This window comes from Cryptomeria japonica, chromosome 11 (assembly GCF_030272615.1).
Source record: "Cryptomeria japonica chromosome 11, Sugi_1.0, whole genome shotgun sequence".
Classification (NCBI taxonomy): domain Eukaryota; kingdom Viridiplantae; phylum Streptophyta; class Pinopsida; order Cupressales; family Cupressaceae; genus Cryptomeria; species Cryptomeria japonica.
In genome coordinates this window covers 717,659,840-717,665,839 of record NC_081415.1, presented here as the reverse complement: position 1 = coordinate 717,665,839, position 6,000 = coordinate 717,659,840, and positions in this window count along the sequence as shown.

The window sequence follows — 6,000 nt, the reverse complement described above, 5'->3', positions numbered from 1 at the left end:
AGGAGGGCTAATTGCTTGTAGCCTTTTTAGGCCTTAAAATTGAATTTTGGTCAAATCGGGTACACAAATGGTGAATGAAAAGCACAAAAGACATCAATGCCAGTTGAAACAAGTTGTCCTCACATGAATTTGACACCTTTTGTGGGACAAACCCCAAGAACATAGTTTTAGCAAGCCAGAGTGGTTATGGGGTTGAAGTCTTTTAGCATACAAGAGGTCTTGACTTAGGGAGGTGAAACAAGAGGAAGTTTGAGATGGTCTATGAACCTTTGCACTCTGATTACATCAACAATTCCTTGAAAACAGTAAGGTCCTATACTTAGTGAACATATGAGTCACTTGAGCATTCCACTTGCATTGCCTCCCTATCATAGTGGTATTAGAGCACAACTACACTTGGGACGAAGTAGCAGTTTGACAACCATGGTGACAAATGCAAAATTAGCAAAGAAAGTGGAAGACCAGGAAGAAGAAAATAGGTTACTCAAAGAGAAGTTAGATCTCTTAGAGCAGAAGTTGGGTGAAGTAGAAGTGAAGGCAGATGAAGCCAGCAATAAGATAAAGGGAACAAAAGGTAAGGGTAAGCTATTAGCTATAGAGGATGAGACCCCTATACCAGACCCTGTGATAGAGAATGAGCCCTTTTTGAAAGCCTTGAAGGCTACGAGTGGGAGAACACTAGAAGGAGTACCACTATTCAGTGGTAAAATGGACCCAGAAGTGGTCATGGAGTGGATTGAGGGGCTTGAGAACCATTTTGAGTGTGATGGTGTGACAGAGGCCCAGAAAGTGAAGGTGGTTAAGTCCAGGTTGAGAGGAGCTGCCTTAACATGGTGGAAGTTCATTCAGGATGAACGTGAGAAAGAGGGCAAAAGGCCCATAACAACCTGGAAGGGAATGTTGTCCAAGATCAGAGAGGCTTACATTCCAGAGGACTATGAAATATAGCTCCATAGGAGAAGGCAAAACGTTAGGCAAAAGGAGTTAGATGTTAGCACCTACACCGAGGAGTTTCAGAAGTTATGCCTTAGGTCAAAGATTCAAGAGGATGAGAATGTCAAGGTGGCTAGGTATCTCAATGGTTTGAGATGGAACATACAGGAAGAGCTAAGTTTGTTGTGCCCTACAACAGTCCAAAAGTTCTATCAACTTGCACTCAAAGTAGAGGAAAGGAGTAGGAAGAAGCAAGAGTATCATAATGGAGGCAGAGGAAGAGGCAGAGATGGTCAAGGCCATCGAGGCAGTTTTGGGGGAAGACACATAGACCAAAGGTCCCGGGGGGAATCTAAGCTTATTGAGCAAAGTGGGGATTCTCAGAGCAAACCTAATTTTAGGGGAAGGGGATCAAGCAACCCAGGAAGGGGTAGGTCTAGTGGCCCAGGTAGAGGGTCTTATTTCTCCACAATGAAATGCTACAACTGTCAGAAATTGGGTCATCCTGCTTATAGGTGTCCTGAAAAGCCTAGTTCTTCCCATGGAGGTGAAAGAAAAGTGAACTATGTTCAGGAGGAAGAGAGTAGTACAAGAACTCCAACAATACACCTAGCACCCGAAGATGGTGAGAGTTTAATGATAAGGAGAGTATTGATGCAAGAACCTCATAAGTGTGAAGTGTCTCAGAGAAGAGCCTTGTACAGGATAAAGTGCAAAATCTTGGGCAAGGTATGTAAGGTTGTTATTGACTCAGGCTCCACAGATAATATCATCTCAGAGGAGGCAGTTGGCAAATTGAACCTACCTAGAATGAAGCACAGTGAACCCTACAAGGTAACCTGGTTAAACAAGGGGCAACATGTCCTAGTGAATGAACAAGCATGGGTAGACTTCAATATAGGTGAGTACAAAGATAGGATTCTATGTGACATCCTTCCCATGGATGCTTGCCATCTACTATTGGGTAGACCTTGGCAATTTGACAGAAAGGCACACCATGATGGTGAAAAAAACACATATTCCTTTCAAAAGAATGGCATTGTCTACAAAATTCAGTCCCTTAGTGAAGAGACAGAGAACAACAAACCACAGGCACCTAAAGTGCTATTGGTCAATGAAAAAGAGTTCATCCAAACCATGAAAGAGGGAGATGGGATTGGCTATGCACTTGTAGTGAAACCTAAGGAGGATAAGAAAGAAAAACAAGTAGAGATCCCACAAGAGGTCCAACAAATTCTTGATAGTTTTAAGAACATCATCAGTGATGGACACCCAGCAACATTACCTCCTCCTAGAGCCATTAGTCATCAAATTGACTTTATACCAGGAGCTTCTTTGCCAAACAAAGCAGCATACAAGATGACTCCTGAACAAAACAAAGAGGTAGCTAGATAGATTCAAGAGTTATTGGGTCAAGGATTAATCAGAAAGAGTATAAGTCCTTGTGCAGTGCCCACTATGTTAGCACCTAAGAAAGGGGGCACATGGAGATTGTGTACAGATTCTAGAGCTATAAACAAGATCACAATAAGATATAGATTCCCCATTCCCAGGATAGAAGATCTGATGGATTGTTTAGGGGGTGCGACATATTTCTCCAAAATAGACTTAAAGAGTGGTTACCATCAGATAAGAATAAAAGAGGGTGATGAGTGGAAAACTGCTTTTAAAACAAATGAGGGTCTTTATGAATGGTTGGTTATGCCTTTTGGACTCTCTAATGCTCCCAGTACCTTTATGAGGTTAATGAATGAAGTATTGCAGGATTTTCTCAGTAAGTTTGTGGTAGTCTACTTAGATGATATTCTCATCTTTAGTAAGACTAAAGAGGAGCATTTGAAACACTTAGCTATTGTTTTACAAAGATTATCTGATGAGCAGTTAACCATAAATCTTGAGAAATGTGATTTTGTGCAGCAAGAGCTAGTCTATCTTGGTTTTGTTGTGTCCAGTGGAGATCTTAAGATGGATCAATCTAAAGTTGCAGCCATAACAAGTTGGCCAACACCACAATCAGCCAGTGAGGTTAGGAGTTTTCATGGTCTAGCCCAGTTTTACAGAAAGTTTATTAGAGGATTCAACGAAATTTGTGCACCCATGTTAGATACAATAAAGGGTGGTCATAAGGTCAAGTTTCAATGGACAGAAGCAACCAATAGGGGGTTTGAGTTACTCAAAACTAGAGTTGCTACACAGCCAGTGTTAATCCTTCCTAGCTTTGATAAGCTTTTTACTATAGAATGTGATGCCAGTCACCTTGCAGTAGGTACAGTCTTGAGTCAGGATAACAAACCAGTTGCCTTTTTTAGTGAAAAACTGAATGATGCAAAGAAAAAGTATTCATCTTATGATTTAGAGTTATATGCATTGGTGCAGGCACTCAGGAAGTGGAGGCATTACTTGCTTCCTAAAGAATTTGTTGTGTATACAGACAACCAGGCAGTCAGTTTCTTGAATTCTCAGGACAAATTCAACCATAGGCATGTGAAATGGGTAGAGTACCTACAAGCATATACCTTCACTCTTAAGCACAAGAAAGGCCAATGTAACAAAGTAGCTGATGCTTTAAGTAGGAGATTGTTGACTATCCAGGAGATCCAAGTAAAGAGTGTTGGGATAGATTGCTTTCGAGATTTATATCCTAATGATGATGATTTTACTGCTGCTTATAAAGTTTGTCTTGCTTTTGAGAATCATTTTCATAGTGAGCATGCGAACTATACATTGTAGAATGGTTTGTTATTCAGGGGAGGACAACTATGTGTTCCTAAAGGTTCCATGAGAGAAAATCTCATTCAAGAGAAACACAATGGGTGTTTGAGTGGCATTTGGTCTCAACAAGACCTTAGAGTTGGTTCAACGTTTTTATTACTGGCCTAAGATGCATAGAGATGTTTGGAGGTATGTTGAACAATGCATGATATGTCAGAAGGCCAAAGGACATAGCACTAATGCTGGTTTATATCAGCCACTTCCCATTCCTTCTAGGCCATGGGAATGCATCAGTATGGATTTTGTTGTAGGCTTACCGAGGACAAAAACAGGGCATGACAGTATCTTTGTGGCTGTGGACAGATTTAGTAAAATGGCTCACTTTATTCCTTGCAAAACTACTAATGATGCTAGTCATATTGCTTTTCTTTTCTTTAAAGAGGTTGTCAGAATACATGGTTTGCCATCTAGTATTGTATCAGATATAGATGTTAAGTTTTTGGGTCATTTTTGGAAGACTTTGTGGAAGAAATTGGGTACTAACTTGTCTTTTGGCTCAGCTTACCATCCACAGATAGATGGTCAAACAGAGGTGGTGAATAGAGCATTGGGTAATCTACTCAGATGTCTCACCAAGGAGTATGGACAAAGTTGGGATTAGCTTATCCCACAGGCAGAGTTTGCCTACAATGACAGTGTAAACAGATCCACTAGTAAGAGTCCATTTCAGATTGTTTATGGTATGCATCCAAGAGGTGTTTTTGAGTTACATGATGTGACTAACTTGCAACATGTTAGTGGGACAGCAGAAGACATGGCACAATCTCTCAAAGAGATACATGAACAAGTTAAACAGTCTTTGCAGGATACCACAACAAGAGTCAAGGCAAGGGTGGATGCTTCAAAGAGGGATGTCCAATTTACAATTGGGGATTTTGTGATGGTGCATCTCAACAAGTCTAGATTACATAAGGGAGTTCCTACCAAGTTACAGATGAGAAGAATTGGACCTTGCAGGGTTTTGGCTAAGTATGGTCCAAATGCTTATAAAATTGATTTACCTACTGATGTTTCTTTATCTCCTATCTTTAATGTTGCAGATTTGGTACCTTTCAAGGGGCAGCCTCTAGCAGAGAATCAAAGAGTTTTAGACATTTCAAATTCCCTTTCTGATCTACCTCTCCCCTCTTCTTCTTCTCCCATTCCTGAACAGGTACTTGAATCAAGAAGACTAGAAGGCATGACTACTTTGAGAATTTGATCAAATGGAAAGATCAACCAACTTTTGAAGCCACTTGGATACCTGAAAGTGACTTCACCAAGGCTGGTATTCCTCTCTCTATTCTGCCCAAAGGAGTCACATGACTTCTTTGTCACCGGGGGAGTATGGTGCAGGAGCACCTAGCTCATTCTCAACTTCTTTTTCATCTCAGGTTTGATTTGTGTTATTTTAGGTTGGAAAGTTGTTTAGCATGCTTTTTGAAGTTGTTCTAGGTTGTTTGGATGAGTTTTGAACTCATTGTGTGGTTTTGGTTTCCTGTTTTCAACTTTTGCTCAAAATTGCCAGTTTTGATGTTGCCTGGCAAAATGTTGTAAAAAGTGAGTTTATAGTGTGTTTTTGTTTTTGAAAGGTTTTAGACATGTTTTATGTTTGGGTTTAAGGTATAAGAAGTGTTTTTAGATGATGGTTAGTTTTGGAGGTCAATCTTGCATTTTCTAGGCACCAAAAGTTGTCATTTAGGCATCAAAATGTCAAAAATAAGTGCCTTTGGACATGTACCTATCCATACAGGGGGTTAACCAACTTGGAGAGGTATTTAAACTCCTATTTTAACTTTTGTAAGGGTTGATCATTTGAAGTTATGAGAAGTTTTGCAAACTTGCACTAGTTTTTACTTGGTTTTCTCTAGTTTTTGGCTCCATGTGAATAGCAGTCCGTACACCTGCTATACTTGGCCATGTTGTTCTTGTATTTTCTGATTCTAACATGTTTTCCTAAACTTTTCCCTTTGGTGGCATTTGATTTCATCAAGTTTTGAGTTTTGTGCAAAAATATTTGGTTTTGACAGTTTCACTGCCCAGTCTAGGAATTTGGGCAAAATGCTTGACCAACTTGGTTTCTTGGAGTCCTAAAGTGTTCATGGCTTCTCAAGAACCAATTGGTCAATTTTTAAAGTATGTAAATATGAGTTTTGGTTTCAAGAGTGCAGGTACAAGGAGTTTTTATGGCCATTAAGCCCTAGGCAAGTGTGCCATTTGGCTAGGGTCTTGAAGAAACTTTAATGCTTTCCTCTTCTATAGCAAGTGCATTTAATATTGGAACAGACTTGCCTTGATGATGAAGCTTGTATGCCA